The sequence below is a fragment of the Theropithecus gelada genome, chromosome 1 (genome assembly GCF_003255815.1).
Source record: "Theropithecus gelada isolate Dixy chromosome 1, Tgel_1.0, whole genome shotgun sequence".
NCBI lineage: Eukaryota > Metazoa > Chordata > Mammalia > Primates > Cercopithecidae > Theropithecus > Theropithecus gelada.
The window spans coordinates 198788228-198816120 of record NC_037668.1 but is presented as its reverse complement, the minus strand read 5'-3'; the positions used below and the strand labels follow the sequence as shown (position 1 = coordinate 198816120).

The following is a 27893-nucleotide window of genomic DNA, read 5'->3' as shown; positions in this document are numbered from 1 at the left end:
ATGGCAAAGAAGCAGATTGCTGTGATTGGAGCTGTAATTAGCGAACTGGGTGCCATTAAGTGCTGCTTAGATGAAGATCTGGAGCCCACCTGCTTTGAAAGATATGATGATATTGGAGGTCTCTGGAAATTTCAAGTAAGTTTAGATTTCATTTGGTTTTAATCATGTAACTTTTAAAAAAATAGCTAGAACAATTTGATGCTGGTTTCCTCAGAGGAAACATATAGCACATCACATTTTAGGAATTATGTAATGACTCTAATATTCTTGCTTATATTACGGATTAACTGAGGAATTATATGAATATATGTCAATTTCAGATTAAGCCATGAAATTTATCAGATTCTCTTCAGGGTAGCTGAGATTCCATGTGGTCATCAAAAATATTAGAAAGATATAGTGGTTGAGGATTCTTTCAACTGATCAGATGATATTGTGCCCAAAGTTAGAAATGTCACACCATTTTTTCCCCTGACTTAGCATGGGTGTACAGTAGGGTAGGATGGTCTATTGCTGGGCTTCTCCCATGTAATCTCATATTCTCTTCTGTGGTCACACCTGCTGACTGGCCATTGCATGGTATCTTCTCTTGTCAATCAGAGGGCAATGACTTTTTATTTCTCTCAGTTCTTGGTAGCAGGAGATTTATTGCCGTGAGGAATTCAAACTTGGTGCCAAACGTTGAATAGGCTTAAGTTCCTGGGTGGTCTCATCTTCTTTTGGTGCTTCATTCTGCCATCCTTGGAAGTGCCCTTGAAGTCCAACACTTCTGATCAGTATTTTCCAGTTCTGATAATCCCAGAGAGCCACTCTGCTCACCAGTCATGGCTCGCTTTCTCATGGGTGTGTGTGAATGAGCAGATTTCCTTCTCTTGCTCCTGGCTCTTGGGCCCACCCAGACCATGTTTCAAGAGCCAGAACCCTCTCCATCCAGAATATGGAGAGTGGGCTTGAGGCAAAGTTATCAACATTGCTGCCCCACAGGGACTTTCCTCAGGTGCCACTGGAGCAAATCAGTGCCCAATCAGCATTCAGATAGACCCACCAACCTACTGTTAGGGTCATTCAAATATCCTTCCATAACCTGTGGATTTTCCTGTGTACGGTTTTAATTGACCTTCAGTTCTAAATGTCCTATAATACCCATTTTGTTTCTTCTTTAAGAGTACATTCATTCAACAAATATTTTTTGGGCCCTACTCTGTGTCAGGAACTTTTCTAGGAGCCAGGAAATATATTAGTAAACATGAATACAAAAATCCTTGCCCTTAAAAAGTTTACATTCTAATGGGAAAGGATAATTAAATTAAAAAGTAGTATGGTTAATGCTGGTAAGGATAATAGAGAAAAATAAACCAGGAAATGAGAGTTTGATGAATATAAATTAAATATGTGCTCATGAAAAGCCTCAAAATGATTTTTGACAAGGAATTGAAATGTAAGAAAGAAAGCTGAGAAGAGATCTAGGTGAAGGGATGGAGAGGAATCTTTAAGTGCAGAGCTGTGAGGTGGGAACATGCCTTGCATGTTAGGGAAGAACCAGGGAGCCGATGGGGCTAGACTGTAGTGGCCCAGAGGAAGAAGTCTAGGAGGTGGTCAAAGGGGAATGGGAGCCCAGATATTAGCATTTAGACGCCATGATAAGGACTTTGACTTCCATATAGATTAAAACCATGAGATGGTTTTAAACGAAGGAGTAATGTTCTATGGCTTGTGTATTAACTATAAAAGACAACCCTGATTGCTCTATTGAGAATAGAACAAAGAAATACTAAGAAATTTGTCCAGTTTGAAAGCTACTCAATAATGTTCCAGTGGGAGATCACAGCAAACTGCACCAGGTTTCTAGATACACAGATTTTTTAAAAATATGTTATAATTTCTTATATGTTGACTTTTTCTATTTCTTTTTGAATTCACATCATATATTTTAAAAGATTTGTGTCTATTATATCTTCTTAGTGGATAGTTCCTTTTATCCATACAAAACATCTTTTTGTTCCTTTTACCTTTAATTATGTTGTATTGGTATTAATCATGTATGCATGAATTTAAAATTAAAATATTACTAAAGTAGATATCTTTTTGTTATACCTTGATAAGCATATTTTTTCCATCACTTAATTTTCTGGGGGTTTTTTTGTTTTTTTTTTTTTTTTTGAGACAGAGTCTCGCTCTGTTGCCCAGGCTGGAGTGCAGTGGTGCGATCTCAGCTCACTGCAAGCTCTGCCTCGTGGGCTCACGCCATTCTCCTGCCTCAGCCTCCTGAGCAGCTGGGACCACAGGCGCTTGCCACCATGCCGGGCCAATTTTTTTGTATTTTTAGTAGAGACGGAGTTTCACCATGTTCTCGATCTCCTGACCTTGTGATCCACTCACCTCGGCCTCCCAAAATGCTGGGATTACAGGCGTGAGCCACTGTGCCCGGCCAATTCCATCACTTAATTTTCAATTTTACTTCATTTTATTTTAGGTTTGCCTGCATAAAACCTGGTTTTACTTTATTGTTCAATGTAAAACCTTCTATTTTTCTTATTTTAAAAATTGTGCTGAGGTGTAATGTATGCATTAAAATACATAAAGTAAGCTGATCTTATGTGTACAGCTTGATAATTGTTATATATTTATATATCTATACAACTACTGCTTAAGCAAGATATAGACTATGTTCAGAATCTTAAAATAGTCCCGTGTGTTTCTTCACTATTTTGATGCCTATCACCATTAATTACTCCTGATTATCTTTGAAACAATGCATTTATATTATTTTTTGTATTTTTTGACTTTTAATTTATGTAGTTGAGATTTATTCAAATCATGGATGTAGCAGTAGTTTATTTTTTATTTACCATTAATGTGTAGTATTCCAGTATATGAAAATACTGCAATTTATTCACTTAGTCTCCTGTTGATCAAATTTTGTGTCTGGTTTCTTTCACCCATCATTTGTGTATGTCAAATGCATTCATTATATGAGAATAGCTTTAATTCATCTAAAAATTTTAATTGTTGCACAGTATTCCATTGTTTGAATACACCACAATGTATTTAGTCTTTCTTTTTTTGTAGAAATTTGGGTTGTTTTTACTATTTGGCAATTGTGAAAATTCTTGCACATGCCTTTTGGTGGATATAAATTTATTTCTTTTGGGAACATTCCTAGCAGTAAAATACTGGTTCAAAGTTTAAGCATCAGTAGATATTGCCAAGCAGTGTTCTAAAATGAATGTATCAATTCACATTTCCACCAACAATGTATGAGAGTTCCACTTGCTCTACATCCTTCCAAATGCTTAGTATTATTAGTCTTTTTATTTTGACCATTCTGGTGGATATGGAGTGGATATGGATAAGTAGTTTTGCTTTGTGTTTCCCTCATGGGTACAGATGCTGAACATCTTGTAATATGCTTATTGGCATAGATATTCTCATTTGTTAAAAATTTGTTCAAGTCTTCTGTCCATTGTCAATTTAGGTCGTCTATCTTTTTTCTTTAGTAAGAATTATTTTTTTTTGTATTTTGTATATGAGTCTTTTATTGCATACATTTGTTGTGAGTATATTCTGGTATGTGGTATGTGTTTTTACTATCATAAAGATAGTATACCTTTCGACAGAGGCTCATGATTTTAATGAAGCCCACTTTATCAAGTTTGTTAATGGTTTGTAATTCTTTGTGTCATAGATAAGAAACTTTTATTTATCCCAAAGTCCTGAAGATGGTTCCTTGTATTTTCTTCAGAACCTTTATTGCTGTACCTTTGATGTTTAGATTTATGATCCATTTTGATTTACATTTTGTGTATGGTGAGATATAAGGATCCTGTTCATTTTTCTCATATACAGATATCCAGTGGATATAGCACCATTTATTGAAAAGACCATTATTTCCCCCATTGAGTTACAATAGTGCCTTTTATTTATTCATTCATTTTTGGAAATTTGGTGACTATTTATGTGGAGTTTTTTCTTAGTGTGTATCACTGGTCCATATTTCTATCCATGCATCATTGCTGTATCTTTATAGTAAAGTTTGGCATTTTTGTTTTTCTTCCTAAGTATTTTCTTTAATTTTCAAGGATGTCTACATTTTAATATAAGTTTTAGAATTAGCTGTCAATTTTCACAAAAATATCTGCCAGAATATTATTTGGGATTCATTGGCTTTATGGCTGTAGTTGGAAAGGATTAAATTTTTAATAATACTGAGTCATCTCATTTATGTAATAGTATGTCTATTTATTTATTACTTTTTCACTTCTCTCAGCAATCATGTAGAAGCCTTGCATATCTTTTCTTAGATTATTCTTAAGTATTTGATGTTTTTTATGCTATTGTAAATAATAGCTGTTGTGAAAGTTTCACTTTTCAATTTGTTGCTAGTAGATAAAACCATTAATTTTTATGTGAGCTTTGTATCCAGCAACACTGCTAAATTTTGTAATGCTTTGAATGTAGATTATTTTGGATTTGCTATGTACATAATCATGACTTCTATGCTTAATAACAGTTTTACTTCTCACTTTCCAATATTTATGACTTTTGTTTCTTTTTGTTCCTTATTGCATTAGCTGGGTCCTTAAGAATAATGTTGCATAAAAGTGCTAATAGAAGATATCTTTTTATTCTTCCCAACCTCACCTAAAAGAAAAACTGCTCAATATTTTACCAGTAAGCACGATGTTAGCTAAGATTTTTTGTAGATTAAGAAAATTTCCATCTATAAATAGTTTGTGGAGAGTTTTTTAAAGTCACAAACATACGTTAACATTTATAAAATGATTTTTCTGCATCACCTGAGATCAACATCTCAATAATTAGCATTGCTATGTTAGTGCAACACATTTTATAGATTAATACTCAGATGATAAAATAAATTTTTGTTTTCAGAAAAACCTACTTGGTCATTTGAAAATATTTTTGGTCATTGCCAGATTAGATTCACAATTTTTTTCTGATATTTTTAACTTGCTAAAATATAATTTTCATCAATGTTTGTGAGACCTTATATTATAATTTTCCCCTCTTATAATGTCTATCTCAGGTTTGATATCAAGGTTATTCTAACTCAAGATTATGAAATGAGTTCAGAAGTGTTTCTGTTTCTTCTATTTTCTTAAATAATTTCTGTGCAATTGGTATTATTTTATTTTCTTTAAATGTTCAGAAGAATTCAACAGTGAAACCATCTGAGCCAGTTTTCTTTGTAAGAAGCTTTTTAATGACAAATTCAACAGATATAAGGATTTCAATTTTTCTTTTTCTTTTCATGTCAGATTGGTAAATATTGTTTTTCAAGGAATTTGTCCTTTTTTCTAAGTCAACAGTTTGAGGGGTATTATTCATAATAACCTCTTTAAATATTTTTTACTATGTTTAGATTCTATAGTGTTATTTTATTTTTATTCCTAATATTGACAATTATGTTTTCTCTTTTTGGGGATAATCTTGCTAGGGATTTATTAATTTTCTTAATCCTCTAAAATAACAAACATTATCATGCTGTGTACTGTTCATTTAATTTATATTTCAATGGTTTCAGCTTATATTTTTATTATTTTCTTTTTTCTTCATTTTTGTGTTTATTTTATTGTTCATCTAGGTTGTTTTTTAAAAAAAATATTTTAGATTCAGCAGTACATGTGCATGTTTGTTATAGAGGTAAATTGCATGTCACAGGGATTTGGTAGACAGATTATTTCTTTTACTCATGGCAGAGGGTGAAGCAGGAGCAAGCCTCCCACATGGTGGGAGCAGGAGCAAGAGAGAGAAGGAGGTTCCACACACTTTCAAACAGCCAGATCTCCTTAGAACTTACTCACTATTGCAAGGACAGCACCAGGGAGATGGTGCTCAATCATTCATAAGAAATCTACCCTCATGGTCCTGGACTCCACTTCCAATACTGGGGATTGCAATTCAACATGAGATTTGTGTGGGGACAGATATACAAACTATAGTAGATTTTTCTCCATCCCTTTACTTTGAGCCTATGGGTGTCATTGCTTATGAAATGGATGAAGACAGCATACAGTTGGGTCTTGCTTCTTTATCCAAGATGCATGCCGCTCTGTGCCTTTTAATTGGAGCATTTAATCCACTTACGTTCAAGGTTAACATTGATACGTACAGATTTGGTCCTGTTGTCAATGAGCTATTAGATGATTATTATGCAGACTTGATTGTATTGTTGCTTTATAGTATCAATGGTCTATGTACTTAAGTGTGTTTTGTGGTAACCATTAACAGTATCTCCTTTCCATAATTAACACTCCCTAAAGGATCTCTTGTAAGAGAAGTCTGGTGGTAACAAAATCCCCTGGCATTTACTTCTCTGAAAAAGATCTCATTTCTCATTCACTTATGAAGCTTAATTTGGCTAGATATGAAATTCTTGGTTGGAATTTGTTTTCTTTTCTTTAAGAACGCTGAATATAAGGCCAGGCACGGTGGCTCACTCCTGTAATCCCAGCACTTTGGGAGGTTGAGGCAGGTGGATCACCTGAGGTCAGGAGTTTGAGACAAGCCAGGCCAACATGGTGAAGCCCCATCTCTACTAAAAATGTAAAACTTAGCTGGGCATGATTGCACATACTTGTAATCCCAGCTACTCATAAGGCTAAGGCAGGAGAATCACTTGAACCTGGGAGGTGGAAATTGCACTCCAGCCTGGGCAACAGAGCAAAGTTCTGTCTCAAAAAAAAAAGAAAAAAAGAATGCTGTATGCAGGCCTCCAATCTCTTCTGGATTGTAGGGTTTCTGCTGAAGTGTCCACTGTTAGCTTGATAAGGTTTCCTTTGCAGGTGACCTATCCCTTCTCTCTAGCTGCCTTTAACATTTTTTCTTTCATTTCATCCTTTGAGAATCTAATGACTATGTGTCTTTGGGATGGTGGTCTTGTATAGTATCTTACAGGGACTCTCTGCATTTCCTGAATTTGAATGTTAGCCTCTCTAGCAAGGTTGGAGAAATTTTCATGAAGGATATCCTCAAATGCTTTCTAAGTTGCTTGTTTTCTCTCCCTCTCTTTCAGGGATTCCAGTGAGTCATAGATTTGGTCTGTTTACATAATCCCATATTTCTAGAAGGTTTTGTTCTTTTATTTTTGTTCTTTTTTCTTTATTTTTTTCTGACTGTGTTCATTGATCTTCAAGCTTCGAGATTCTTTCCTTAGCTTGGTCTATTATGCTGTTAATACTTGCAATTGTATTATGAAATTCTTGAAGTGAGTTTTCAGCTCTGTCCAAACAGTTTTGTTCTTTCTTAAAATGACCATTTTGTCTTTTAGCTCCTGTATCATTTTATTGTATTTCTTAGATTTCTTAGATTGGGTTTTGACTTTCTTCTGAATCTCAATGATTTTTGTTTCTTCCACATTCTGAATTCTAGGTCTGTCATTTTTACCTATTTTAGCTTGGTTAAGAACCATTGCTGGGAAACTAATGTGGTTCTTTGGAGGAAAGAAGGCACACTGCTTTTTGAGTTGCCAGAATTCTTGTGCTGGTCTTTTCTTATCTGTGTGGGTTGATATTGCTTCAGTCTTTGAAGCTGCTGTCCTTTGGGTGAGGTTTTTTGCTTTAATCTTCTTTGATGCCCTTGGGAATTTGATTGTGGGATAAGATGGGTTCAGTTGACTGGCTTCATTTATAAAAGATTTTAGGGGCCCAAAACTCAGCTCAGTATTCCAGACTGTGTCCTCTAACTGGGGGACTGGTACCAGCCCCAGCTTTGTTCTCTGATGTTAGGATCCTGCTGCACTGGAGGGGCCAAGGTGCTCCTGGTCCACTGGCCATAACACTCCAATGGGGGAGTGTGGGTCAAAGTACCTCTTCAAGGTGGGGCAGTGGGATCCATGCTCACTTGCATGTGCTAGCCAGCTGCAGCAGCGCATCAGCTGGGGAGGGTGCTGGCAGGGGAGCGGTTGCCGTCATCTGTGCTAGCACTACCTACTACCAGCAGCGGTCGCAGCAGTAGAGGCGTGGCACTCATAAAAACAGGATTGCCAGTGCCCATGAGCACATCCACCCTGCAGGGGTGACCTGGTGGGGTATCAGCGAGGAGGGGGATGGGAGGTGTGGCCTGGCATCATGGGGTGGGGTGTTAGCAGGGATGGGGTAGTGGGGTGCACTTGTGTGTTGGTGGGGGAAGGCTGGCTCTCTGCTGGAATTCTTCTATAGTTAAATGCAGGCAGCCCAAGAAGGAGCTATGATTAAAGCACTGGGAAGCACCCCAGCTGGGCATCCGTGGTTGCACTGCCAGCGGGTGTAGCCGGGCTGGGGCCCCAGGTGAGGCCAGCAGACAGGGGTACGCAGATCAGACTGTCTTCATCCCACGGGCAAGACCACCCTGCTTTGTCCAGGTCCAAAGTCACCCTAAAGCTAAAGTCTCCTAGAGGAACATAGTTGAGCTTTGGGAGATGGGTGCTCCAGCCATGCTCCACTATGCCTAACCCTCTGAGCTCCACATGTGCTTGAGTCCTGCCCCACCACCTCTGTATATGAGTTTCTTCATGAGTTTCTCCTAGAAAAACTTTGTATATTAGTTTCTCCTTTTGATTCTGTTAATTTTTACCTTACATATTTTGAAATTATGTTATTAGGTGCATTTGAATTTAAGATTTTAATATCTTCCTGTAGAATCGACATTTATATTATTATTATTTCTTTCTCTTTGTGTCTAATAGTTCCACGATATCTAATTTGTCTAATGTAGCCACTGCAGTTGCCTTTTGTCTCTTGTAAATAAAATAAAGAGGTTTTGTCTGGTATTTTATTTTTTGTTTTAATTGGAGTGCTTACATATAATAAAGCATGAATATATTGGGTTTTAATTTACTATCTGGTATGCTTTTGATTTGTTTTATATCCTTCTTGTTTCTTTACTCTTGATTTCCTTCTTTCTTTTGGTTTTACTCATTTTTTATTTTTTTGTACATTAATTATTTAGATATCCATTTTTGAATTATCCTTTTTAATTTTAATGCATATCTTTGTCTTATTGCTTTCTACCTGAAGAAGGCAAAGATCTTATAACAGTTTAGCCCCATTTTCTGACCCTTGTGTTATTATGTATTTTACTTGAATATTTTATAAACTCCACAAGATATTACTATTACTAATGTTTTAGTCAATATTTTTATGTTTATCCACATATTCATGATTCCTAGGGTTTTCATTTCTTCCAGTATTTGCATGGTTCCATCTTTGTTTATTCCCATTTAGCCTGAGGAACTTCCTTGCATGTGTCTCATAGTGTGGGATTGCTGGCAACAAATTCTCTCAGTTTTTGTTTGTCTGAATGCAGGTTTATTTCACTTTCATTTTTGATGGGTATTTTCACTGGTATTGAAGTTTATTTCAGCATTTTAAAGATAACATTCCAGTTTTCCTGACTTCTGTCATTTCTATTGAGCAATCAAACATAAGCCTATTGTTGACTCAGAGTAACTTCTTTCTCTAGTAGATATGGACAGAAGAGAGAAAATGTTCATGGAAAAGTAAAAGGCAATGTTCTTTATTATTCCCAATTACTTTTCTTCTCTAAAATATTTTATTTAGATTCTCTTGTTATTGTAAAGTTTATTTTATTAAGAGAATCTTTCTCCTGTAGAAAAATACTTCAGAGAAAATGCCTAGTATTTACAAGTAATCTGTGACCATCAATACTTCCAAGGAGATGATGTGCTTCAGTGACTTCCGTGTCCCTGATAATTTTCCCAAGTACATGCACAGCTCCAAACTCAGGACTGCTTCAGGATGCATGCCACACACTTTGGCCTCCTCGATTACATTGGTTTTAAGGTAAAATCTAAGTGAATCATTGCATAGTCAATGTGTGTGTGTGTGTGTGTCTGCGTGTGCATGTATGTGTGCAGACACACTCAATTGTACACACATGAGCTATATTTGGCATCTTCTGGTACGATCAGAGAAAGAGATCATCAGCGAGCTTCCACCCTAGAAAATCACCCCTTATAAAGAAGTAATGTTTTGAATATTTCACTTGAATATAAGGTTGAAGAATTTTGCCCAACAGAACCTATTCTAATAAGACTTTGGTGTGGCATTGTAAGGGTCCTTTCTGTCAGCCTTAAATTCAACTGTTGAAGGACTTAGAATAGTGGCAGTAGTAATTGAGCCATGTTATATTGTGTGTATGTAGAATAAGAATGAAGGGAAGGTCACATAAGCAACACAAGGAAGACGTTTTTTTCAGATCCATGTAGTTCCCATAATCTACCACCATGACCCCCAACTCACACTTAAAAATCCATCTCTATAGTCATGGTAGAATATTAATTCCTATCTGAAACTCAAAAGCCAAGTGCAGGGAAACTGAATAAGTTTGTGCTAAAATATGAAAAATATAAGGAATATTAGTCTCTTGCATGTGGAAGTCATCCTGGAAGGATATTTCTCTTGCAGCTTCAGTCACTCCTCTGTTTTTTCACTGTTAAGTATTAACTATTTCTATTTCTATTTCTATGGAAAATTGGATTTTTAAATAAAATACCTGTAATATCTTGAAAATGCACACACGGCAAAGGCAGTCACTGTGGGAGTGGGAACTAAAGTGAGAGCAAATGCCTCTGATGAAGATAGAAGAGTCTCAGATAAGTTGTATTACTCAGACTCATGGGGTTTGGGGGAGGAGGGATTAAAACTGAGAACTGTGATAGTGTATCACCTATGTTTTGCCCTTGTTCTCAGACCAAAGTGCAAAGTGTGAGGAAGCACCCAGATTTTTCTGTCAATGGACAATGAGATGTTGTTGTGGAGACTGAAGAGAAGCAAGAGACTTTGGTCTTTGATGGGGTCTTAGTCTGCAGTGTACACCACACAGATCCCTACTTACCACTTCAGTCCTTCCCAGGTATGTTACTAAGAATCTGTTTGGTAAAAGAGTACTTTCCAGATATCCCACAGAGCAAAATGATTGAGCACGAACTTTATTACTAGTCTCTGGTCACATTCAATAACAAACAACTAAATACCCAATATTTATGTTAACAGGACAATACTAGACGACAAAAATAGGCAAACACACATCTGTTTTTTACTTTCTATAGTTTTAAATAGCTTCTAATTAATGATAACAATTAGCCCTGGCCCACTTTCAACTGGTTTTAGTTTTGTGTCCATTCATCTGATCTCACTTCCTTTCAGAGAAAGTGGAATTACTAAAAATAAGGGGCAAATGGCAAGCAAAGCAAGCAAAAAGCTGGCAAATCCACAAACTTAAAATTTTTAGAGTATGGGACAAAATTTTAAATAACATTCATTTATCACTGTTTTTCATTGCTTAATAAAAACACACTAGCAGCTTACTGTTTGGTAAATTCCTTTGAATTCCGTTTGGTAAAATGGTGCCCATCTCAAATGAGACTATTACTTGAAAACAAAACAAAACAAAAAAGCTTCCCTATCCCCTCTAACTAAAGCCTCTCCCTTTACTTCTGATCCTTTTCCCCTCCCTTTACATCAATTGCTATCAGAAGTCAATCAAGAAATACTCGATATCTCAGTGCCTTTCCATGATATCTAACAAGCCATCATAAGAAATTATTTGGTGGTTGAGGCAAACTGAAAATAGAAGAGTCCTAGATGAAAATCAAAGGACTTAAACTTGAATTTTGGTTGTCCAACTGACTAGCTGAGTCATGTATGACAAATACCTGACCTTTCTGTGTTTGCACACCAACACAAACATTTGTAAAATAAAAATACCTGATTTTCTAAATGTTAAAATGCAATATAGTCTGGAAATTATTATATAATTATAACAAAATATATAAATTATATTAATAACTGTAATATACGTATCAGCTTCTTTTTGACTTGCTTCCTGGCTGAGAGACACACCCTACAGAGACACTTTTGGGACATATATATATTTTAATAAGTGTCAGGGGACAGAGATACAAACATGCCTAGAGCGAGACAATGTATGAGAATGCCAGACACAGATTACGGCTGTTCTGAAGCTCTCAGCAGAGCCAGGGACCACATGAGGGCATTAGGCACTTGGAAGGAAGAGAAGATGTTAAGTTGATGAAGAAAGGCCCTATACTTCCTCAGAAAATAATGAAACAAAACAAAACAACAACCAGTTTCCAGCTTCATCATTTTGCCTAAGAATGCAGAGGACAATGTAATCATGAATAAATTAGATCATAGTGAAATTGTTGTGAAACTTTCAATTTGGAATAGGTCCAAGACAGATAGATCTACTATTTGCTAAATACTTTATATGGCCACTAGTCTATATTTAGCGTGTGTGGGTTGTAAGTCTGAGTTTACTCCCTGCTTTCCTAAGCTCTGTGAAATATAAAATTACATTTTTAGGACATAGGGTGATGTTCCATATAGCTAACCCAGACTCAAAGTCTTGCTCTTCCAGATGAACCAGAATATAACTTTCTATGTGTTGAGTTAGCAATGTGAAAAATACCCCTAATAATGAGAAATGTTCTTCCGTCACAGGCATTGAGAAGTTTGAAGGCTGTTATTTCCATAGTCGGGAATACAAAAGTCCTGAGGACTTTTCAGGGGAAAGAATCATAGTGATTGGCACTGGAAATTCTGGAGTGGATGTTGCGGTGGAGCTCAGTTGTGTAGCAAAACAGGTTTGTTTGTTTTGAACAACTTCACTAATGGAAACACAACTTTCACTAATGGAAATCTCTGCATTTATAGGTGCCATCCAGAATGTAGATTTAGTCTGTGAAGGACCAGAGAAGAAAGTGAAATCTATGGACTCTGGCCTCAAGGTGTTTACATTCATGGGGAGCAGAGGATAAATGCAAAATAAATCCTTCATATTCACAGTGGAAAAATACATGTAAATAAATTACTATTAATTGAGCCAATTCAGTAAAATATTAGCATAGATTAAAGAAAATGTTAGATAATTAATCTGACTTTTTTACTACCACAGCAGTGCTTTGGTCCTGAAACAGACTTCAAATAGTAGTAAAGATAAGAAATTGCAAATCTATCTGGAATCAGTAGATTTTGGTGGTAGAATTAAATAATAGAAAACAAAACAGAGAAGAGTTAATGATGATGATAAATATATAATTCTCTTTAACTAAAGTGTTATACTCTATCTATAATGATGAGGAAAGATAAAATATTAAATTTTGCTTTAGACATAGTTTATTTCATGCAAAACCAAGTTATCTAAGACTTTCATTTATGCTTGATTATTCAATATTATTTCTTCTCTTAAAAAATTAATAACACTCAGAGTTTATTAAAAAAATGAGATAACTTTCACATTCAGGATCATTGGCCACATTTAATAAAGCCTTAATTAATAAAGCACCCTACCTATGAGGATATTCAGATATCGTGATTTTCATTACTTATTTGTCTTTATTTGTTATCATTAATCATTAGTTTTTAGAAGAAATTACTAAGTGAATTACTAAAAGTTTAGTTTATTTTTAAAAATTTAATAAGCATTTAAAAAGGTAAATGTTTGGTCACTAGCGCCCATCTAATCTATCTTGTACTTTACAGATTTGACCAGGAGGAACTGAGATTCAACATCCTCAAGACTGCAAAAGCACCTATAATCAAACAACTTAATATATTTCCTAATTTTATCAGCATGCAGACAAGTTTACAAATACATTATAGAAAGATTTGAAGAGTGATTCTGGTTACGTTCAGTTAAGCAGGATGCTAATCCTGAACGATCTGATGTATTAACGTTTTTAATGTTTGTATCTTTGTTTTGATGCATACAATATAGTGGAAGTCTATAGTAGTTAATATGATGATAATTCGCTTCTAAATTTAAATCCTTATTTATATATGAAGCATAGCTATGTCCATGTCCAAGAAAGAATTTTAAAATAGTAAATCAGAAACTTGTAAACTAGTGAATACAATTTTCTATTTTTCATTCAGAAATTTGTTGTCATAGACACAGCCTTTAACTGGAAATTAGTAGACAGGTCTGGTCAAGCACAGCATAGCGACCACTGTGTAGTATTTTACTACCTAATCCTCAGTAGCCAACACTGTTAAATCTGCGCAATGAGTAGCATATGAATAAAAATAATATCATGTAAAATGTTCTTTCTCTCTCTGTCTCCTTCACTGGTTTGCTCTATCTCTGCCTCCCTCAGGTATTCTTCAGTACTAGACGTGGATCATGGATTTTATACCACGTTTGGGATAATGGGTATCCCATGGATAATTCACTTTTCACTCGGTTCAATAGTTTTCTCCAGAAAATATTAACTACAACACAAATAAATAACCAGCTAGAGAAAATAATGAACTCAAGATTTAATCATGCATACTATGGCCTGCAGCCTCAGCACAGGTGATCACCAAGGGGTCTTACTTTATGCAATTATGTGTATGTGTAAAAGGGAAGTTACCTTAAAGACAGTTCAGCTTCTGGCAATTAACACTTATTTCGGTCAATTAATCTCATACACTCGCTAATACAAATCACTTATATTATGATGTACATAATATATATTATTGCACCTAAACCGGTCAGACAAGTGCCTGGAGAACAGCTTCAGGAATCTCCAAGGTGAGAATGGGAGAGTGGCAGATTTTGGAAAGAACTTGGTATGGACTTTGGTAAACGTCAAAGTCAGCCCTTCATGAAGAATGGCTGGCCCTAGCACTGCACAGATTAAGAAAAATATGAAGGAGTAGGTTGAGTCCTTCCTGAGGCCAGGAAAGGACTGAAAATGAGGGGACAGGAAGGCCTTCTCTATGTACATCAGCAAGAGAATGCATTACTGGTTTCTATATCTTGGACCCAAAGAAGTGGTCCTCTTCACCTTTTATCACCTGCAGAACAGCCACCACAAGGAGCATTCTGATAACCAGACATCAGCCCCAATGAGCCATCAAAAATCTACCATCCCATGTAAATGAATCGGTATCCAGAGAAAAGAGTCAGAAAATCAGAGCACATGCCTAGCTAGGGAAATGGAGGAGGAAAAATAAGTCAACTTGCATTGGAATAGGAAGAGATCTTAAGGGGGATTCAACTGCCACAAGAAATATTATTCAGAGCTTAAGAATATCATTTGGCAACTAAAGACAAGACTAGATAAATGGAAGGAAAAATGGTTACTGGATAGATTAAGAGAAATTGGAATAGGTGGAGAAGACTTGATGCTTAAATAAATAACAGAATATTTTTTTTCAGATTGAAAATAAACCAGGATGATTTATGATCCTGAATTTACCATCCTGAATTCCAGGGTGGATTATGGACACACACACACAAATATACCCATTCACATACATGTACTCTTATGTAGGATTCCTCAGTTTCCCCTACTTTTTTCTCTTTCCTGATCAAGATATATCAGCCAGCTGCATGTTTTCACTTGCAAGCCTAAATCCAAGCCTGGGCCTTGAACATTTTCAGGCACTGATAAAGGTATTTAGGTTATTGCCCCAAACACCAAAGGATACTAGCCCTGGACCTAAGCCAGATTCCTTAAGCTCTCAGATAAATATCATAACCTGACCCTCTCATTGTGGATATACCTAAGCGGAACATTCCTTGTCTTAATAATCTGTAGAGAATTAACATAAAGAGAAGTAAATGAAGTAGGGAGAAGTCACATGATTTTACAAGTGGAGGTCAAGGCACACTCTGTGCAGCATTCGACCTCAGGGACATACAACCAGAAGCCAGGAAATTCAGAAAAGAGCTGGTACCAGAGAGACCTCTCTTCCTGTTGGGATGGTTTTCTTGGGTATTTCCAGTTTATTCCTACATCCAAGTTCCAAGAATCACTGCCCAAAGCATTCAGCATAAGTGTGATGCAAAATGCTTTACATTCTGTATTTGCTGTTTGAAAAATTAGATAATGAGCAACCTGGAAACCAATCATCATAACTAAAGATGAGCAGGTTGATGCATAGCACTGTTCTTCCCTTCTCCCACTCTCCCCCTCCCAAGTTTTTCTTTAAGCACTTGGTCCCTTCTAGGATTGATATGGGATAAGCACATTTGTCTAGCTGGCATGAAAATAAAAAGCTGGTTTATCTGTAAACAGACATTAAGTATTTTAGCTATTTCCATGCATGTCTTACAATTCACAAATCTGAAATAACTCAGATTATTCTTTATGAAACTCTCAAACCCAATAATAGCATGATAAAAAGCAACACCTTCAAGATATCTCTAGGGAATCCAAATGTAGGAAAGCATAGGTACCTCACCGGAGCCTTCAGGGTCCCTCCACTGCTTGAGGATAAGTCACTTCTCACTCTTGATCTGAATCAACAGAGAAATTTCTGCAATCCCAGTCCTTGGTGATTTAGGGCATAAGGATCCAGGAACTTTATAGGTAATCATGGTACCAATTCTACCCCCAAAATATCTTTCTCAACAGCTGTCTAATTTCTAAAATGTTACCATTCAACTTTTCATTTGTTAAGTCTCTCTTTCATTATCAGGCAAAGACCTCCCAACCCCAGTTGTGGCAGTCTGAATAATGGCCACCTAAAGACATTTACGTTCTAATCATTGAAACCTGTGGCTATGTTACTTTACATTGCAAAAAGGACTTTTTGTGATTAAGTTAAGGATTTGGGGATGGGGAGATTATCCTGGATTATGCAGGTGGGTCCAAAGCAATCATAGGATTCTTAAAAGAGAGAGGAAGGAAGTTGAATTGAGAGAAGGTGATGTGATGCTGGAACCAGCCTTTTACAGCTGAAAAAGGTGAGAAAATGAATTCTGTTCTAGACCCTCTGCTAAATTTGTGGCGATTTGTTACAGCAGCACATATAAAACGAATATGCCGATTTAAACCCCAATCATAATGTACACTTTTGTATCGAATTTCCCAAACTGCACTCTGGAGAATTTATTCTAGAGTACTTTAAATTGAAATGATGGAATTATAAAGTGATCCCTAGCAAGTTATGAAAATGCTACAGTCTAATCACCACTGTGGATCAGTAGCTTTACTGATTCTCTATGTAAACATATCTTTAAAGATGGGAACCATACATAAGATAACAGGTTATTGGATCCAGAAGTTGGGCTGTATGGCATAGTAAAGCCCCATCTTTGAGACCATTTAATCCCTCATTAAAGGCTTGGGTAAACAAGCCTTGAGTATATAGTTTTCTATAACTTTTTAGAAATAACTTATTTGCTCAGAAAAAGACTTGGCTATATTTCTGGGCATATATGCAAAGGAATATAAATTGTTTTATCATAAAGACACATGCTCCTGTATGTTCATCGCAGCGGTATTCACAATAGCAAAGACATGGAATCAACCTAAATGCCCATCGGTGGTAGACTGGATAAATGTGGTACATATACACCATGGGCTACTATGCAGCCATGAAAAGGAATGAGATCATGTCCTTTGCAGTAATATGGATGGAGCTAGAGCCCATTATCCTTAGCAAACTAACACAGGAACAGAAAACCAAATACCGCATGTTCTCACTTATAATTGGGAGCTAACTGGGGAAAACAGGTGGACACAAAGAGGGGAACACCACATTCTAGGGCCTGTTGGAGAGTGGGGGGTGGGAAGAGGGAGAAGATCAGGAAAAATAACTACTGGGTACTTGGCTTCATACCTGGATGATAAAATAATCTGTACAACAAACCCCCATGACACAATTTACCTATATAACAAACCTGCACTTGTACCCCTGAACTTAAAAGTTTAAAAAAATGACTTCACGTTTTTGCAGCTATTAACATCTTCCAAAGAGATTTCCCTTAATACAATTTTGAAACTTCAGGCATAATGTGAATACGTTAACCTGATATTTTTCTAAAAGAATTTTTCAGTAAGGTCATAAGGGAAAGAGTGTGAAGGTCAGTCACTTACACAGGTCAGGTGGAAAGAAATGAAAGGATGGTGTAGAGAAGAAGCAGACAGAAACGTGAATTCAGAGGTTCTGAAAATAATCACTTTGGGTTTTACAGTTTTCCATCACACCGACTCTGGCCTATGCCTTCAATTTATCAGAGACTGGGTAGGGCTCGGGGAGTTTTGTTGTTACTGTTTCCTGAGTCCTGACAGCTGGAAGTGGGTAGCAGTGCATTCCCAGGTCATGGTGGAATTTTAGTACCCTGCCAGGATCTTAATCACCTGAGAATCTAGGAGGTCTGGGACCCGGCAACCCTTCAGAAAACATGCCTGTTCACAGTATGCAATAGATAAACAGGACTAATAGAGAGAGAGAAAAAAAAGACATTTTGTAGGTGTACATTAAAAATACCAACTTTCTCAGATGAGTAGATTGGAAAAATTTTCTCCCTTTCTGTAGGTTGCCTGTTCACTCTGATGGTAGTTTCTTTTGCTGTGCCGAAGCTCTTCAGTTTAATTAGATCCCATTTGTCAATGTTGGCTTTTGTTGCCATTGCTTTTGGTGTTTTAGACATGAAGTCCTTGCCCATGCCTATGTCCTGCAGTAAATGATGAGTTAATGAGTGCAGCACACCAACATGGCACATGTATACATATGTAACAAACCTGCACGTTGTGCACATGTACCCCAGAACTTAAAGTATAATAAAAAAATAAGTAAATAAAAAATACCAACTTTCCTCCATTTATTAATCTATTCTAAGGGATATGAAGAGAGGCAAAAGAGCCCTGAGAATATATTTTCCTTCATAATTTAGGGAAACAATTAAACAATGAGACAATTCAAAGATCAAGATGATATTTAAATACTGCATAAAACCTTCACCCATGAAAGACCTTTAAGTGCACAGAATCACATCTTTTGATTGCTGATTTTATACATCTCTGTTAAGGATAAAAATAAAACACTTTGAAACAGCCCTCTCAGATGACTGTGGACCAAGGGCATTGAAAACTTTTATCCATATAGTCCAGACAATATTCCTTCATCACCTTTACAGTGAGCTGTTGTATACTGGCAGAAAGTGAATGTCTAACATATTTTCCACTAGAGTCTACTGCTACACCCAGAACTAATGAAACAATGTGTAGTCCATGATGATTATGTGGATCCTTAATTTCACAAATTTCTCCTAATAAGGCGCGATAGTTAATTTTAGGTGTCACCTTGACTGGATTAAGGAATATGTAGAGAACTGGGAAAGCATTACTTCTGGATGTGTCTGTGGAGATGTTTCCATAGAAGATTGGCCTATGAGTTGGTGGACCCAGTGGAGAAGCTCCACCCTCAATGTGGGTGGGCCACATCCAGTTGGCTGGGGGCCCAGATACAACAAAAAGGCAGAGAAAAGGCAAATTATTTTCCCTCTCTTGGAACTCAGACACACTTCATTCACCCTTAGACATCATAAATCAAGCTTCTTCAGGCTTTGGACTTCAGAACTTATACCAGTGGACCCCTGGTTTCTCAGGCCTTTGGCCCCAGAATAAGAATTAGATCATCATCCTCCTTGGTCAGGGGCTTTCAGACTTGTACAGAGCCATGCTACCAGCATCCCAGGGTCTTTCATTTGCAGACTGTTGTGGGACTTCTCAACCACCATAATTAGGTGAACCAATTCCTCCAATAAATCTCTTCTCATATGCCTATATCTGTATCTATGACTGTATCTATATCTATACCTATATAGATATAGAGAACCTATTCTATTGGTTCTCTCTCTCTAGAGAACACTGACTAATACAGATTTTGGTACCAAGAGTGGTTCTGGAGGAATAGAATTTTAAGGATGAGTTTCCTACACTGGTTTTGGAGTTTCTGGAACTAGTTCTCTAATCTGATTAGACCTAAAAATGCTAAGGACTCTACTCCTAATAGTACAGAAAGTACTAATAGTCCATGCTGTAAGCTATTATAGAGCTATGCAAAAGAACCGTATTTGATACTGCTTTTTTTTGAGAGAGAGAGGGTCTCACTCTGTTGCCCAGGTGGGAGTGCAGTGGCACAATCTCAGCTCCCTGCAACCTCCATTTCCTAGGTTCAGGTGATTCTCGTGCCTCAGCCTCCTGAGTAGCTAGGACTACAGGTGTGAGCCACCACACCTGGCTAATTTTTGTGTTTGTGTTTTTTATTTTTTGGTAAAGACAGGGTTTCAACATGTTGGCCAGGCTGGTCTTGAACTCCTGACCTCATGTGATCTGCCCATCTTCGCCTCCCAAAGTGCTGGGATTACAGGTGTGAGCCAGCATGTATTTGACACTCTTAATCAACCACTTATAAGAGGCAAGGAACTTGATAACCCTTTATATAATACTTTCAAACATTTGTGGAAAATTAAGGAACATAATGACCTTGATTGGTTACATCCAATGTCACTGAACAAAGTGGTCAAGCTGGAAGGATGGAGATTATGCATGGTTTCAGCAACATGAACTTTCACTTATCAACAATGACCTGGCTACCTTAATTGCTGAGTATTCAATCTGCCAGGAGCAGAGACCAACACTGAGCCTCTGACATGGCACCATTTCCTGGGGTGATCAGTCAGCTACATCATGGTAGGTTGATAACATTGGACTACTTCCATCATGGAAGGAGCAGTGTTTTGTCCTTATTGGAATAGTCACTCTCAATACAACTTTGTCTTCCTTGTGCACAATGCTTGTGTCAAAACTACTATTTGCAGACTTATGGAATTCCTTATCCTCCATCATGGTATTCCACACAGCATTGCTTCTGACCAAGGAACTCATTTCACAGCCAAAGAAGTATGCCATGCTCTTTTTTGGGATAAGGGTTCATGCTCATGGAATCCACTGATCTTACCACCTACCCCATCATCCTGAAGCAGCAGGCTTCATAGAACAGTGCAATGGTTTCTCAAAGTCACAGTTAGTGCCAGCTAGGTGACGATACTTTGCAGGGCTGGAGCAAAGTTCTCTAGAAGGCTGTATACACTCTGAATCAGCATCAAATGTATGGACCTATTTCTCTTACAGCCAAGATTCACAGGTCCAAGCATCAAAGGGAAAAAATGGAAGTGAGACAACTCACCATTACTCATACTAGACCACTAACAAAAATTCCTGTTCTTGCAACTTCATGCCCTGCTGGCTTACAGATCTTAGCCCTGGAAAGAAATACAACAATGACTACACTGAACTGGAAGTTAAGACTGCCACCCAGTCATTTTGGCTTCTCATGTATCTATGCCAACAGGCTACAAAGGGAGTTAAAGTGTTGGCTGGAGTGATTGATCCAAACCTCCAAAAAGAAATTGGAGTTAAGAAAGAGTATGTCTGGATTATAGGAGATCCCTTAGGGAATCTCTTAGTATTACTATGCCCTGTGATTAAAGTGAAAGGAAAATCACAACAACCCAATCCAGGCAAGACTACAAATGGTCCAAATTCTTCAGGAAAGGTTTGGGTCACCCTACCAGGTAAGGAACCATGGCCAGCTGAGGTGCTTGCTGAAGGCAAAGGAAATACAGAACGGGTTGCAGAAGATAGCTGTAAATACTACCTATGACCACACAACCAGTTACAGAAATGAGAACTGTAATTGTCATGAGCATTTTCTCCCTCTTTTGTTAAGAATACATTTTTATGTATTGCATATATACATATATTAAGCAAATATCTTTGTTTCATTCGTCTTTTGTCTTTATGATATGATTTATTGATTTTATATCAGTATTTAAGCATTCTTAATTTTACTTCATAGTATTTAAGTTATGTGATATCAGAAGAAGAGTAAATACACCCAGGAACTTTACTTCCTCTTTTGGCGAAGGTATTAGGACATTTTTGGCTGTGCACAGGATAGTTGTATCATGTTAGGCTGAAATATTACTTTTTTATTGCCTTTTTTGGAGATTAAATATGGTTTAAGGAGATCTGTATAGGTGCCAAGTGGACAATGGAAGGACTTGTAATGGTTGATTTCAAATGTGAACTTGACTAAATTAAGTAATACCTAGAGAGCTGATAAAGCATTGTTTCTGGATGTGTCTGTGGAAATGTTTCCATAGAGGCTTGGTATGTGAGTCGGTGGACTGAGTGGGGAAGATCCACCCTCAGTGAGGGTGGCCCCCACCCAATTGCCTATAGCTCAACTAGACAAAAGGCAGAGGAAAGGCGAATTCTTTTCTCTCTCTCTCCTAGAGCCGGAACACACTTCTTATGCCCTTGGATATCAGAAGTCCAGGTTCTCCAGCTTTTGGACTCCAGGACTTACACCAGCAGACCCTCACCAGGTTCGCAGGCCTTAGAGTAATACCATTGGTTTTTTGGGTTTTGAGGCTTTCAGACTTACACTGAACAATGCTACCAGCATCCCAGGGTCTCCATCTTGCAGATGGCCTGTTGTGGAACTTCTCAGCCTCCACAGTCAGGTGAGCCAATTTCCCTAATAAATATCCTCTCATACACCTATCTATACCTATATCTACCTATATCTATATATGTGCATATCTCCTGTTGGTTCTGTCTCTTTGGAGAATCCTAATAAACAGAGAAAGGAACACGTCACCTAGGTAATGAGAGCAGTGCTTTGTCATCACAGATTCCTGACAAAATTTGTCAAGGGAGCTTCTCTTATGCTAAAGAGCCCCAAAGGGTGGAATTGGAGACAGATCTCCTTCAGAAATGATTTATAACAGTTAAGTAGAAACAGTCTACCTTTATCTGTTGTGATCACGTTCCAAGAAAAAAGGTTGGGTTCTTCTAGGAGCAGGTACAAAGATCCTACCCTTCCATAAAAAAACAGTGGCTGGTTAAGTAAAAAAGAGGACTGAGGATGGGAAGGCACTGGCAACACCAAGGTTCCTCAGGATGTCGAGAGGGCACCTTGGGGGCATCACAGAGAAGAGGCCAGAAAAGAGAGGAGACTGTCTCCTGCAACATAATCACTTGGTACATAAGCAACCCAACCTGAGGGGCTTGGGACAGGAAAATCCACAACAGCACAGCTGCACCCCACAAGAATCCAGGAAGGGGATGATTCCCCCTCCTCAAAGACAGTAAGTTAGATGACCCTTCCTTTGTGACATTAGAAGACTGTGGTTAGTCAGCTGGGTCTATTGAATTTTCCGCCTTCTTCCATCTTCTGCTCCATAAACACTTATTGCATTGGTTTAACCACTCTTCCAACAGCAACAATATATCCTGAAATTTCAGTAAAAGCTTTGGGAAAGTAAGAATTTTTTACTAATAGTAGAAATCTGGAAAAATCTAAAATGTGCAATATAATATAAATTTTTCCACCATTAAAATGTATTAATTCATTTAATAAATATTTTTTAGTACCTGTATACAGTTGTCCTTCAGTATTCTCAGGAGGTTGGTTCTAGAACTCTCTCAGATACCAAAATTCTGGGATGCTCAAGTTTCTTATACAAAATGGCATGGTATTTGTATATAACCTATATACATCCTCCCATGTACATCCTTCCGTATATTTTAAATCATCTCTAGATTGCTTATAATACCTAATACAGGGTAAATGCAATGTAAATAGTTGTACTGTATTGTGTATTATTTGTATTATTTTTTATTGTTGTATTGTTATTTTCATTTTTTTCTGAATATTTTTGATCCATTGTTTATCAAATCCACAGATGTGGTACCCATGGTTACAGAAAGCCAACTGTGTATGGAAATATATTCACAAAATTGTTAGATGAAAAAGTAGGTTAGATGCTATAAGTAGTACATTAAATTTTAAAATACATACAGATTGATAGATATAAGTAGGTATACAGAGAGAGAGAGAGAAGGAGAGAGAGATGAAATCCAAAACTATGTATACTGTATAATTTCTGGGTTGATGAAAGAAGCAATTTTTATTTTTTTTCAATTTGACATTTTATGATTTTCTAAATCTGCAAGTATGTATTAACTGTGGGATAGAAAAAAAATGGAAAACATTCCTGAGTCCATTGTAATAGTTCATGAACTATAATAACTGTGTGTGAATAGGTAGTGTTCTAGATATCAAATGGATATAAAATTTAAGACAGTAGGAGTTTGTTTTACACCGATTAAATTACTTATTAGCTCCTTTTATAAATAAACATAGAATATCTACATTACAAAAGAAAATAAAACTTCCTTGAAGAAAATGTGTGTAAAACTGCTATGGATGTGAAGGCACCAGCAATATAAATATACATTTCTCACTGTTTCTAACTAAGTACAAAATGGGCACAGAAGAAAAGTGAACATTAAAACATAGCATCAGTTTTATTGCCAAAAGGACGAGGCCTTCCCAATCAAGCTGGATTGGAGAATGTGACTCATCCCCATAACTAGAATAAGATTCCTATTTCTTCTCCCCCAAACCCAGACTTTGGAAGCTGCCTGGAAGAATAAATTCTTTAGAGTGCTCATCTCTAGCCAGGTGCATGGAGGACCACAAGTGTACTTCACACCCTTGAAGGGCAGAAGAAAGAGGCTAGGTGAGAGGGGGCAGTGCTTCAGCTTTGCTTCAGGTCATCCAACAGACAGCAAATCCTGCCACCTTGCCCATCAGAGAAGCCATTCGTCCTCCCACTAAGAGAAGTGAATCAGGGTACAGAGGACGGAAAAACCAGAAATAATACCTCCAAAATGCACCCCTGCTGGGGGCTAAAGCAGGAATCCCTTCATTAAAACGACACTGAGTTAAGAGGGGCTTGACCTTACGAGTACTAAGGCCATGTCTCTGTCATTGAGTTTCTGTGCTATCCTTTGGCACTATGATGAGGACTCAAAGATAATGATGATGTCCTTATCTTCACAACGTCACTATCAAGTTGAAGAAGAAATATGGCACACCTGAAAGAATGCAATATTATAGAAAACTATGGTAAGTTTTAAATTGTGTGCTGCCAAGTATGAATAGGTAAAAGAAGGTCAAAAAGAGTTAAAATGGTCAAGAAAAACTTCAAAGAGACAATAGAAAATCTGACCTTCAGCAACATTTCTCTCAATTGACAGAAATGAGTCTTGACAAATAGATGTAATTGGGTATATATGGAAAAGAAAAGACTTTCTGAACAGAAGGAATAACAGGGAGGAAGATACTAAAATAAAAAGGTCACATTGTGTTGGGTAGTATAAGGGTGACATGCAAGATGGCAGGGTGATGTCAAAGAATGAGCACTAAGATCAAGTAATAGGGTGAATCCAGATTTACCAAGAGCCTTGAAAGCCAGGTAGAGATGTTTAGCTTTGATGCAACAAGAAATGAGTACACTCTCTAAGAAACTGCTCCCTACAGTCATCAAAACCAAGAGCCCTAAAATATTTCTGTCAATATACTAAATGGGAAGACAAGAGAAATTGTTGTTTAACAAGTCTGATATTTTCCATTTCTGGACTGCCATACAGCAGTGATAAAATATAATTAATCTAATTTAATTAGGTTGAAATAGAGTATGCCTTATAGAGGCCAGCTTCTATTCTGATTTTGAATTAGGACCCAACACAACATTCCTATGTACATTTCTGGCCAACCTTGAGCATTTCTTAGTTATTAGTAAGCAGGCTATACTAGAGATGCTTTTATTATATAAAAATTATATTCTAATAAAATTTAATAGAGTGTAAAAAATCTGAGATATAGCGCAATAAAAGATTTTGAATCAGCTGAAATTCATGCAAATTTCGTCTTGATTAAATGAGGCAAATATTTTATGATTTTAATAAAATGACCAAAGGCCTGGTCTCTAAATATATGCATTCCAAAATAATATAAGCTAGACTAGAAGCCAGCAAACCTCCATCAAGGGAAATAATGATAATGCTAAAATAAACGGGGGCACTGACAGGGCAATAAACCTTGATCTTGTCTGCCAAAACAAAACTGAGTGTCTTCTTTATTCAAGCGACCATGCAAGACAAAAATAAATTGCAGTGATTGGCGCTGGGGTCAGCGGATTAGGTGCCATTAAGAGCTGCTTTGAGGAGGGACTCGAGCCTGTATGTTCTGAAAAAAACAATGACATTGGAGGACTGTGGAGATACAAGGTAATTAATAAACATTCTCATAAACTCTGATGTATCTGTGTACTATGAGAGAAGTGTTTTCTTTCTAACTAGGAAATGGAACTCTGATGATACATAACTTAGATATTCTTTAAGTGTTCTTTTCGAAGTGGTGCTATCTTATGTTCATATAAACCTGGAATTTTTTGAAGTGCTTACACAAACCTATTCACTTTTATCCCCCCAACAACCCCATATGGAATACTTGGGGTATCAGTATGCAAATTTTACAGATGAGGAAGTTGAAACTCAGAAAGTCTGTGTAGTTATCCAGCCTCTAGTACACTTGGTAATAAGACCAGATCTCCTGAATTCTGGTTCTGACATTTTCCTCTCTACCATAGAATCATCCTCTTTATGTTGCTTTGTGTTGTTTAATGTATGCTGAAAAACTACCTTTACCAAGAAAGGTGTGTGTAATCATGATTACACTCATGCATAGCTTAAAGCAATAGGTTTTATATCACGGATAGCATCCCAGATGAATAGAAGTAAGTGTACTCTTAAAAATAATATCTTCATCGTTTATGCAGCCAACAGACACATGAAAAAATGCTCATCATCAATGGTCATCAGAGAAATACAAATCAAAACCACAAAGAGAGAGCATCTCACGCCAGTTAGAATGGCGACCATTAAAAAGTCAGGAAACAACAGATGCTGGAGAGGATGTGGAGAAATAGGGACACTTTTACACTGTTGGTGGGAGTGTAAACTAGTTCAACCATTGTGGAAGACAGTGTGGTGATTCCTCAAGGATCTAGAACTAGAAATACCATTTGACCCAGCCATCCCATTACTGGGTATATACCCAAAGGATTATAAATCATGCTACTCTAAAGACATATGCACTTGTATGTTTATTGCGGTACTATTCACAATAGCAAAGACTTGGAACCAACCCAAATGTCCACCAGTGATAGACGGGATTAAGAAATGTGGTACATATACACCATGGAATACTATATAGCCATAAAAAAGGATGAGTTCACGTCCTTTGCAGGGACATGGATGAAGCTGGAAACCATCATTCTCAGCAAACTATTACAAGGACAGAAAACCAAACACCACATGTTCTCACTCATAGGTGGGAATTGAACAATGAGAACACTTGGACACAGGAAGGGGAACATCACACACCAGGTCCTATTGTTGGGAGGGGGAGGGGGGAGGGATAGCATTAGGAGAAATACCTAATGTAAATGACGAGTTGATGGGTGCAGCAAACCAACATGGCACATGTATACCTATGTATTAAACCTGCACATTGTGCACATGTACCCTAGAACTTAAAGTATAATAATAATAATAAAAGAAAGTAAGTCTTCTTGAAGTATAATTCATCTTTTTTAAAAATCAGCCTTTTTTCTTTTAAGTATTCAACATATTTATCTAATACTTTTTGTTTTTAATCCCTTAACATTTTAATATATATCACATTTGCATGATTTTTTTGCTCTCAGCTCTCATAATGCTTTTTTCCAGGGGGCTTCTCTTAATCCAAATTCTTTTAGTTGTGATGTCTTTTTTACCCTTTGGAAATTTCTCTTCTCAACCCCTTTTGGTCTGTTTTAATTTTGTTTGTTATGCTGCATTTTAGTATCTGTAATCTTCCTTCCATTATAATATAATTACTGGTATTAATTTAGGTCTGTCATTATAAGCAAAATTCTGAACGATAAAGAGTTCCCTTTGTAGAGAAATGAGTCCAATGCCTCCGTCCTTCCTGTTGGGCAACATTACAGTAAACTGACTGTCAAGTACATTTTTTCAAGGAAAAATAAGCCTAAAACCATCTGTCTGATCATACCTAACACATTCTTTGTTGTGCTGCTGAATCCTGACAGCCATGGGTTTGTTGATTCCCACAGGAAACACCAGAAAGCGGAAGACCTGGGATATACAAATCTATGACCTGCAACACTTCCAAGGAGATGACAACCTTCAGCGACTACCCTTTCCCTGA

At 37.1% G+C, this 27893-nt stretch overlaps 1 pseudogene; it reads left to right on the top strand.

Annotated features, from left to right (window-relative positions):
• Positions 1-27893, top strand: LOC112634065 (annotated as a pseudogene).